We start from the raw sequence: 9357 nt of genomic DNA, 5'->3' as shown, positions 1-9357 counted from the left end.
TCAAAGACACTTCTGTAACCTTGTTACTTTCAATAAAGTTATTCCACTGGTAGAAAGAAAAAAAAGAGAAAAGAATCAGGCCCACGTTAGTGCCACTTTCTGTGACTCAACTTCCCTAAATCCCTCGTTTTCACTGTCGCTTCTGCTGACTCACAAGTTTCTCCATTTGTACCTTCAGCAAAGGAACCCAAACCTCGTGTGATACAAAAGTAGAGACCTTAATTGTGCAATGTCACCCGCAGTCTCCGCGGAGCATGGGCCTGTCTATGTCAGGGTTACTACCCAAGCCCCTGCCCTTGCAGAACTTTAGGGGTTTAAAAAAACATTGCAAAAGGCATAAAAAGACAAAGTACAATCACTGAGTCTCTGCCATTCATGGCCTCTTGTGAAAATGCTTACTATGTGAGAGAGATACCAAGAAGCCTGTTGTGCTTTTGTGGTGCAGAAAACAGCCCCAGAAAATTATCAGAGCAGGATTCAGTCTGAGCACACACACAATTGTATCAATTCCACTTTTGGAGAGTGCTTTGATTAAAAATATCAAGCTGGCCTACAGGCTTCCTCTGCATTTTCAAATGCTAGTGTACTCCACCCTCACTGCACACATTATTGTTCAACTGTTTATCTCTGAATTGTTCTTTGTGGATTCTCCCAGGCAAACGGCAGACTCTGGCAGTTTTTACCTGTTGCTGTCAGGATGGCAGAGATAAATTTTCTAGTTCCTCTCTATCTGAAGTGCAAACTGCCTGCTTGATTGCTCTCTTTGAGACTAGTCCTGAGGTACTGATTGTCCTGGATTTCCATTATTTTCATGAAAAAGGAGGGGGGCTGGCAGTCAATACCATTTTCTCTCCCCTTCTCCATCCCTTCACTCTCACCCTGGGACCGTTAGCTTATCAGGGAAAGAACTATCAACACCTAGAGGAGGTCCCACCGAGCACTGGTTTGAGACACAGCAGCGTGATGAAGTTTTGTGTTGTGACTACCCAACTTGCATCTATTTTTGTGGCTAAACAAGGAAGTCTCAACAGAACTGAATCTAGAGCCTTTCACAGTACAATAAATTATTATTAAAAATATTTGGAAAAAAAAAAAGACTGTCCAGAGCTATATCTGATACAGAGTTTTCTAAAGCAACCCTAGTAAGAGCCAACAATTTCCAATATACCGCAGACAGATGTGCATTAGAATACACGGCAGATTGCACATTTTCGAGCGGCTGGTTTTCATCTGATTTAATATTCAAGTTCTTTGGCATGTAGCAGTGGCTGAAAGCAAAGGCCTTCCAGAAACTCAACTTTTAAACTATTCATATAATTGTTTGTGAGCAACAAAACAGAAAAGCTTATGGGAGACGTATGCTTACCATGGTCACTTGTGTAATTTCTCTCTCTCAACATTTTAAGGCTGCAAAAGTAATTGGAAAACAGATAAATAGACCTTTCCTCTATGTATGATTTTAGATTTATCTCCGTATTTCATTTCTTACTGGAGAAGTAACTTATAGTTTCCTCTTTTGAAAACACAGAGCATCACTATGGCCAATGAGCTGAGCTTTTCAAAACAAAAATGCAAGAGAGCCAGTATTAGCAACACCAGGCATCTTATTATCAATTACTTACATGGCCTGTGGCATTTCTACTCCTAGTTTTAGCCAATATGGTGACTATCACAGTAAAACTAAGTAGTATGGGGTAGTGAATGCCAACAGATGCATTAACATACCCTTCAGGGAAGAAGGTCTGCCCTGAGCATCATGTATGTACACAAGTACAACATTTATATGCATCCATTAGCACTGTAGCCAAGAGCTGTACAACCTATAATCTTTTGGTCTGAAAACTCACACCTGCAATAGACAATAAAGCTAAATCAATTCAATAAACCATCCATAGAGAGTAACATCTAGACAGGAGAGTAATAGGTCTAATAAATTTCCAACAACCTGCTTGAGTTCACATGCAATCCAGACCTTTCCTGGTCAGAAAAGCACACTGCACCATGGAGGTTTGAAATAACAAAACAGCCATTCCTTGCTGATGCTCCTCAAGCTCAGGTGCTGAAACCCTGCGTAAAGATGTGAATTAATTTCTGCCAAGAAACTGAGGCAGACATGTCTCCAAGTTGTGATCTAAATGGGACCAAAATTTCTTTCTTAGCCGAAGAAGAAAATTGGGTTAGAGAAGCGTTGCTGGACAAGCCCTAGGAATGGCTGCATTCGGAGAAGAAAGCTTAAACTGAGGCTTACATTTGTGTTACGAGTTAACAATAAAGTGATGCTCCAGGAAAAGGACACTTTGCACTTCATACCATCCGTACCTGCTATGTTCAGAGCTCTACTGCTCAAACTCAACTAATCAGAAACCCATTAAATCAAAGCCTAGGTTGAGTTCAGAGCATAGCCATATGTCAGTTGAAATTAACCCCAAACATATATCATAGTATCACTTTTAGTCAGGGTGACATTTTCCCTGGCACTTCCATAAATAGCTTGAGTTTGGGTGGCATCTGTCTCCTGCAACTGAAACTTCTCCCCGAACCATCATTTCCAGGAAATACTCCTCTGCATCTCCCTTGTGGTCCATCATGTTAGCAATTTGAATAAATAATATTCCCAAACTTACTTTTAACCACAGACAAAATGATTTGAAAATTATCACTCTGATCATGCAAAGTCCCTTCTGATTCTCAGTGAGCTGTCAAGATTTTGAAACTGGCAGCGAAAGAAAGGCCATTCATGTGGGAGATGGGAATCATAAGCTATGGAGCGGATTGTCGTGTTGTCAAGATGGAGAGAGAGCCAGGAATTATCTCGGTTTTGCTTCTCAGTGCTGTGAAAAAACCTGCCTTTATTGCTTCTAGAAGGTATCCTCAAAATACTGAAGCTTAGACAGACTGAAAAGGGAAGGATTTAAAAGGAAAATAATCTGTGTTGTTCTAGAGCTTTATATTTTGTAGCAATAAGGACTTTCTACAAGCCTGTAGGCAGAGAGTCACCCTAGCTTCAAGTTCTGACTGTAGCTGCCTAAAGAGTGGCACATGGATGGACAGATGGATCAACGGATAGCCCGGCTGACAGAGCAAGTCTATCCATCTACAGCTTATCTGTATTGTGTTGATAAGGGGGTGTGCGTGTGTGTAGGGTGCAGAAAGGGATGAGATGTTAATTACAGCCTTGCTTACTGCCTTATTAAAGGTTTTGTTAACATTTGCAGTTCAACAAATCTCTCTTGTCAGAACAACGGGGATCCACAGACCTCGAGTGCAAGTACATTCTTTGCTGGAAATTTCCTCATGTGTGCCTGGCCTAAGCAGTTTGTCCAGGGTCTGTGGCAAAAGAGGGACCTATGCCCAAGTATCCCAAATCCCAGACTGTTCCATTGGCTCCCTTTTCATTGCTATTGCCAAGAGAGATTGCTTGTGGCTGACTACAACTACAGTTATGACTTTCATCTGTTTACAATAAATAAATAAATAAAAAGTTTCCTCTGTCAGTAAATTCTGACATTGAATGTTTTAACCTTACACTCAGCAGAGCCTCCCTGACAGCTTTATAAAGTGCAAAGACAACAGCTGCTGTGTTTTGCTCTCCATGGTGTACTATAACTAAAGACTTCCTCTCTGACAGTGTACAGCAACAGCATCATTATATTACTTTGTGCAGCCAAACACTGCTGATATAAAGAACCTAAGACACATCCTTCCAAAACATATTAGAGATAAATAAATTGTCTTTGACATTCCTTGTTCCTTTTATACTTCAAAAGACAAGCTGCGCGTTGGAACATTATGAATTTTCCCAAAGACGTTTGAGCTAATTTAATGGGAATAATCTGTTTATTATAATGCACACAGCTCCATTCCATCAATTCTGTGGCAATTGTGAAGCAAGTTTGTTCCCTTGGGTACTATAAGTACAGAGCCACCGTGCATGCTTCATACATTCACTTGTTGACTAATAAATTATGGATCATATCTCAGTTAGAAACTATATTCCCAGCAGACTCCTGGGAGCCAAAGAATTAGTAGGAAGACAGTTCATGCCTCATCTGCTTGAAACAAGGTGTTAGCAAGGAACAGAACTCAATGACACAGGAGCCTGCTTCCAATCCTACATTCCTCTGTCTGTTATAGAAAGGGTTATACTCTGGAACAACAAGTACAGAGAACTGCATTTGGACCAAAAGCAACAAAGAAGTTGGTACCTCCGGTCCCACAGACTGAAATTCTCTGGTTGGCCTAAGCACCTGAAGGACACCATGTTAAATACTTCTCACGGAAAAAGTTCCTATTTGGTCCAAGAGAGTCAGGGTTTTGCCCCAGTAATGCCAGTGTGCCTAAATTTAGTGCATAATCCACTTTCCTGAAATCTGGACTGTGGGTTTGCTTTGGGCCATTGGAGAAACATAGGCCAACTTTGAAATTCAGATCCAGTTTCAAACTTCATCAAAATACAGGAAAGTATGCATATCGGAGGGTCTGGATCAGGCACCGGCTCAAATGTCAACAATTCCCAAAGCTTTTGAGCCAAATTCTTATTTCCACTGCAATGGTTTTCTACTTCTCTGCCAGAGGACGTGTAACTTGCACACACTTTAGATAGAGAAATATAAAGGAGTCAGAGGACAGCCAGGATTTTAAGTGTGAAATCTGGTGTGAACAGCTTGGGAAGAATCCCGAAGACTATGCAGAATGGAGAACTTTAGCATCTGCTCTGAGGTGTTTTAACAAAGATGGGGTATAAACGCAGTTTATCTTGTAAATGGGGAAACTGAGACCCAGAGCAATTAAATAAAGCTCACATCCAAAGAGCTCAGAACAGAAGCCTCAGTGATACATCCTCAGCCAACAACTTGGTTTGAAAAATATACCGTTTCTGCTCTATTTTAGGTCTGTCTGCAGGTTTGGGCTACGCTTAAATTCTCCTTTGTCTCATTTATTTGAAAAGTGGCCACTTCTCACGGATGTTAAAAACCACTGTTATCTATGCTGGAAAAAAAGTAGGCACCGTATAGAAGTACTGTGTGCCATGAAGCATTCCAGTGTATTACCTCTCAGAACAAGAGAGCAAGATCCACAATACTAGTTTTAAAATATATATATATATATAAAAAAATCAGGTTTTAGATAGATGTAATAACTTCCCTAGGGTGGAGCATCCCTCTGAGTAATGCTTCAGCATTTCCTTTCCTATTCTCCCCTGTGCATTCAGCTTTCTTCTTGCAAGAACTAAGATTGGAAACTCAGACAGATTAGCAACCTGGGGCCAAATTCTCATCTCACATGCAATGGCCTAAAACACACTGAAATGGATCCACATTTACACCCTTCTGCCTGAGAGCAGAATGAGGCAACAAATACTAAAGGATGTGAATCTGTAATTACTACTATTTTTCTGTTATCAAATAAGTCTTAGAAACCACATTTTCTCCTACCTTTGTCGCTTGCAAATGAAATTAAGGTATCACTACACTGCTGCACATGGCCTTCTGATTGCCTGCTTTCCGTGGAAACGGGGTTGCCATTGGGGTCATTTGGTAAGCCTGTCATTTCTCTCCAAGTTCCAAGAAACTATGAGAGCTCTCAGGTCAGGCACATTGGTTTAATAAAAAGAAACATAAAAGGGAGGAAAAATCTTAACACTTCTACGCCATCTGGATACACAGGACATCAATTAAAAAGTGCAGAATGCAGAGTCATATGGTAGGGGCCTAACTCCTATTCCTTGCCAACATTTTACAGAAATATATCTGTCTCTCTCTCCTTCCAAAGATGAAAAAGGCACAATAAGCTTATATTTAATAGTTGAAAGGGCTGCAAAGGTTCCCATGAGTGTTTTGGTGTTTGGAATGAGATTGTGTTAAGTTAGTTCTGCTTAGTTAATGGTTGGCCTCCTCCCGAGAACAACGAGTCAGGTATTTCACTGCCTGCCTGCCTTAAAGGTACATGTCAGTAGCTGCCATCATCCCGTCCATTCGCTAGCTTGACAAAAGAGCAGCAAGATGTTGTAAGTGACGTTCCTACCAGGTGCTTGAATAAATTACTGTATCGTCAAGAAAAGTGACTGTGTTGGCCATATGGTCACAGAACAGCAAGCCGATTAGATATGCGTGTTGCTACATCTGCATGAGGGATGAGCAGCATTGTAACATGTTAAGGTAGCTCCCAAAGAAGTGGAAAATCTGTTCTGAAGAGAAGCGTATCTTACTATTCACTGCACAGGCCACAAGTTGAATGTAGTTGTCTGGATGCAGAGTTCATACAGCTGCTACACAGTTTCACAGCTGTAGCATTTTAGAGCCGTTCATTTCAAGGGACTAAATTTTAATTATCGTTACACTTAAAAGTAATGCAGAATCTCAACCCTGTTTTCCTACCACTTGTTGCCTACTTCTCACACAGAAGACACCAATAGGTGTCTCAACTTTAAGAACAGCTGTTTTCCACTGGTGTAGCTGCACTGAAGCTAAGGCATTCATAGATTTCATAGGCATTAGGGGCTGGAAGGGACCTTGTGAGATCATCGAGTCCAGCCCCTGTGCCATAGGCAGGAAGTCAGCTGGAATCAAGTGATCCCAGCAAGAAAAAGTATCCAGATGTTTTTTGAAAGAGTGCAGAGTAAGTGCTTGCACCATCTCTTGGGGGAGTCTGTTCCAGACCCTGGACACACGCACCATAAAGAACTTTTTTTCTTATGTCTAGTCTAAATTGGCCTCCTGGAGTTTATGGCCATTAGACCTTATCCCTTGAGGAGCTCTGGTGAACAGCTGTTCTCCCAGGTCCTGATGTATGCCTCTTATATAACTGTAGGTTGCTACCCAGTCCCCCCAAGCCTTCTCTTTCTCAGACTGAATCCCTCAGCCCCTCCTTGTATGGTCTGCCCTCCATATGCGTGGCTCTCCTCTGGATCCTCTCAAGCTTTTCCACATCCCTCCTGAAGCATGGGGCCCAAAACTGGATGCAGCACTCCAGCTGCGGTCTCACCAAGGCTGAGTAAAACAGAAAGATGACATGCCTGGTTTTGCTTGAGATGCTTCGGTAGATGCATGCCAGAGTTTGGTTTGCTTTGCCAGCCACAGCATTGCATTGGTGCCTCATATTCATCTTGCGGTCAGTCAGGACCCCCAAGTCTCTTTTGTTCGTGGTGCCAGCGTAGCACTGCTGAGCTTGTAAGCATATTGAGGGTTCTTCCTACTGAGGTCCAGCACTACACTTCTCTGCACTGAAGACCATCAGGTTTTGGTCAGCCCACCTTGAAAGCATGTCCAAGTCAGCCTGTATACCCAGCCTGTCCTGCAGCGTGACCGCCCTTCCCCATAATTTGGTGTCATCTGTGAACTTTGCCAGTTCGTATGTGACTCCCGACTCTAGATCATGAATGAAGATGTTAAAGAGTACCTGTCCAAGTACTGAGCCCTGAGGTACTCCACTGGTCCCCCTACACCACGTTGATTTGCTCCCATCAACTCTTTGGGTCTGACCCCATAGCCAGTTACCTAGCCATCAGACCGTAAGATGATCAAGGCCACAGTTCCCCAGCTTAGCCATGAGGACATTGTGGGGAACTAGGTCAAAGGCTTTCTTGAAGTCCAAATATATGACATCCAGTTCGTGGCAGTTCGCGCTCACTGAGGATAGTGTTGCAGACGGCAGGCCCAATTCTGCTGTTGGTAGGTACAGCCAGAACTACCCCTAGGCAAATGAGGAAACAGAAGTCTGGACCTGCTTTCAACTGCATGAGTGCAAAGGCAGACCTGCTCCGATGCCCTTGTTTTTCTTCCTCTCAGGTATGCCAGGGTAAATGAGCCCATTGCTTTTGGTGCCGCTCTTAAATTGTTTCCAAAGGTAATTAGATATAGATTGTTTCTGTTCTATTTCCTTTAATTACTGCACCTCTCCGTTTTAATGAACTCTTCTTTCTCTCTAAATGTTTCTGTGGCATTAACTGAGCTCATTTAACTGAGTTGCTTATCTATACATACATGCATGCATACATTTTTATCATATGTATGATATACCATTCTCTCACTAATGCATAGCTTTTACACAGGATTTTTCACTAGTACATGATAAAGACGGTAACTGTAATTTTCCCTGCTGTACAGATGGGGAAACCCAGGAGTAGCAAATGGATCCAGTTGCCCAAGGTCACTCAAATATTCCACGTTGCAGTCCAGTGTGCTTGCTCCGACATCACAGCTTCTTCTTGCTACCAGAGGTAGGATGGTCTCATAAATAAAACATGGGTGTGCTGTTCAGTTTCTAAAGTGTGGGGGGGGTCCAGTTTCTAAACCAAATTTTGCCACTGGCTTGTTGTATGGGCTTGAGGGGAACACGATGACAGGGAGTGAAGAAAGGCATGCAAATCTAGCATTGTGTGACACATAGCATTACAAGTGGGTAGCCAGGTGGCTACCAGACAAATAGAGTTTTTTCAAGCTGATTGAAGGTCTCTTTCAAAGCACCCTCCCTCTTTACTGACCATCCCTAATGGCTAAGTAAATATGGGGCAAGTCGCATCCTCATGGTCCCAGTCTTCCCATCCATCCACAAGAGGGGAAGAAATTGGATCCCATGAAAGACCAGAGAGTACTCCCAGCTCCTAGATTTTTTTGTTAACTTTTTGGAAACTATATAGGGCTAAGTGTAATTCAGGTATGCCTGATACAGTGTGGAGTTATGCTAATTTACACCAGTGAAGAACCCAGCCTGTTGGTCATTATGAATAATATAAGGCCTGTCAGCATTTTTTGAAACAGGCCTCGGATATTTTCACTGACAACTGTCCTGTTTAATTCAGACATTACAGTGTGCCCAAAGTTTCATACTTTCTGTGAAAGCTCAGTAGGTATGCAGGTCGTAGGAAAAAACAGAGGGGCAACCAGATGAATATGCTGGTTTGAGAAAAACGGGAAGACAAAAACACCATAAGAAATCAGGGTACTTCAAGAAAGAATGTCTTGTTATTATGTCTTGAATTCAAGAGGCCTATTCATGGCTGTACCACAGACCTCCTATGTGTACTTGAGCAAGTTCTTCTTTCATATGGCTCACTTGGAGCAATAATTGTATGTCCATTTTTTTTGTATGTCCATATATCTTGACTTCAAAAAAGCCGTCCATCTGGTACCCCATGATCACCTCTTGGCAAAACTGGCCAATTGTGGCCTTGGGTCCACCATGATCCGCTGGCTGGGAAACTGGCTCTGTGGTCGGACCCAGAGGGTTGTAACTGATCACTCATCGTGGTGTCCTGTGACCAGTGGGGTCCCCAAAGGCTCTGTCCTTGGACCCATATTGTTCAACATCTTCATTAATGATGTGGACATTGGAGTCAGGAGCGGACTGGCCAAGTTC

The 9357-nt window shown here is 42.5% G+C and overlaps 1 long non-coding RNA gene across 1 annotated transcript in view; it reads right to left on the bottom strand.

Annotated features, from left to right (window-relative positions):
* Positions 1-3561: 3561 nt before the first annotated feature.
* LOC109295582 overlaps positions 3562-9357 on the bottom strand; it is a 34003-nt gene continuing 28207 nt past the window's right edge. Inside the window, exons 4-5 of the long non-coding RNA XR_002096769.1 lie at positions 6025-6030; positions 3562-3573 (exon numbers count right to left, since the gene is read on the bottom strand). This is a non-coding gene — a long non-coding RNA (uncharacterized LOC109295582). The remainder of the gene's footprint in view (positions 3574-6024; positions 6031-9357) is intronic.

This window comes from Gavialis gangeticus, unplaced genomic scaffold, assembly GCF_001723915.1.
Source record: "Gavialis gangeticus isolate Ggan-Ray unplaced genomic scaffold, GavGan_comp1, whole genome shotgun sequence".
Lineage (NCBI taxonomy): Eukaryota > Metazoa > Chordata > Crocodylia > Gavialidae > Gavialis > Gavialis gangeticus.
This window is presented reverse-complemented; position numbering and strand designations above follow the sequence as displayed.